Here is a 2019-nt window from a genome sequence, read left to right as displayed (position 1 = left end):
TACGCTCAAACTAAATCCCGCCTTGGAAATAATGGCACCAGAGCACTTTCAATGGCACAAATGCCACTGACAATGCTCATGCCCACTGATAGCTCAGCAGCTAGGGTAGCATGACGTTTATGCTGCAGAGGTGGCCCAACAGCTCAGTCCTGTGACAAACAAGGGGCATGCCCTCAACTACTACTAAACCACACACTTGAATGAAGTATGCACTTCTATCCACATTTTCTAAGAGGCTTGGGGGGAAAAAACCCCAAAACTAATCCTAATATAACCATAAACCTGCCATGTTCTTAGAACAAGCTAGCTAAACTAGTAAAAGCGTCTCTGCCTCAGGTGCTGTGCTGTGTCTGGGATCACACTGACAAGAGCATTTCAGATGGGAAAAAGGGGACAATGAGTTTATGTTGTGGGGTCAGAGTACACACTGAAGAATGTACTCCCCATCAATCAGTTGTCCACAGAGGACTGTTAATGTGTATGTTCTGCTGTGCAGTCTCAACAGCAACAAAAACCAGTCAAATTTAGATAGGCACATCCCATTCCTCCTCTGCACAGCGATTTTTAGCAACAATAAGAAAACGTACTCAGGACTCCAGTTGTAAATTGCTCCTCTCATCCGCCCAGCCCTCTCCACAGACCACCAGTATGGTGGGAAGGGAAAGGGTTTCAACACTAAAAAAACCTTTTAGACTATAAAGGTTCTGTGTTTAAGGAGCCCTGGTGGTGTAATGGTTACATCCTGGCTGTAATCCTTATGGTCAGTAAGTTTGAAACCACCAGCAGTTCCTTGGGAGAGATACTATGTTTTGAAGCACAGTAATTTTGTACGGTGAACATTCATGAGGTTGGTTCCTCTCTACCTGGACATATACTGAGCTTTAGAAAAAGAAAAATCTTCACATGGTGGTGCTGGCAAACAAGCGAGGTTATGAGATGAGCAAGATTCTACTGACCATGGACAAGAGGGGTGGAAATCTGAACAAGGTGGAACTCTGCTACCTTCCCCACTAAAACCAAGATGGGTAGAAAGCAGGTCCACTTCCTGGGATTAAAGGGAATTATGGATTAGAACAATTCCAAAAGTTAGCAAGATTATCTCTGTAAAGGTCAAGGACCAAACATTTTAGGCTTTCGCCAAATACAGTGTTATTTTTTATTTTTCTGTTTTTAAAATCTGTTTAAAATGTAAACAGATGAACCAGACTGGACCCTAGTTTCGGGCTGCTTGGTAAAAGGAATTAATGTCAAATGGCATAGAGGATTTCACGTCAAGGCACACTTTTATCACTGATAACCTGAACCAGAGTAGCTGCTTGTAAATGTGGTGAAAACACAGAGTATGTATAAATATGGATTTTTTTAAAAAGAAAAAAACGAAAAATAGTGAGCCAGGTCAAGCCAAAAAAAAAATGTCACTCCTCTGCTGGGGGAGCTGGGGAAAATGGCAGTTTTGTGTGCCTGTGTACACCAGTTAATGACTAGAGTGGTGCCAGGGAACTATTTAAATGACAGCCGAGAGAGAGAAGTCGATTAGTGCTATTCTATCAGCCGTCTCAAATAAGCAACCACCTATAAACATTTCTTTTAGATATAAATGCATATACATTTAACCCACAAATTATGAAGCGAAGAGAAACACATCAGGCCACAAAAGCAAACCATGTACTACCTACCATGTCACTTTCAATTTATTGAAGTACCTCGCACTCATGAGGGAGGCTGTCTGGGTCTTGCCACACATTTCAACGTTAACGGTTAAGTTACTTTTTCACATGCAAGTAGTATGAATCATTTTCCCCACATGGGAATACTGATTATAAAAAAGGAAGACATACCACGAGTTAAGTGTCTGTTTTAATTAAAAAGCTAACAAACTGCCTAGTTACATTTCGCACTGCCAAAACACAAACTGGGTGATAACTGAGTCTCTGGTAAAATATTCAAAGCTGAGGATTAAAAACAACACACAGTCCTCAGATTCAGTTAAGGGAGTCTTGCTACATACAGGCTAACCAA

This window comes from Echinops telfairi, unplaced genomic scaffold, assembly GCF_000313985.2.
Source record: "Echinops telfairi isolate 266 unplaced genomic scaffold, ASM31398v2 ScPeMD7_7469;HRSCAF=8507_1, whole genome shotgun sequence".
In the NCBI taxonomy this organism is placed as follows: Eukaryota; Metazoa; Chordata; class Mammalia; order Afrosoricida; family Tenrecidae; genus Echinops; species Echinops telfairi.
This window is presented reverse-complemented; position numbering follows the sequence as displayed.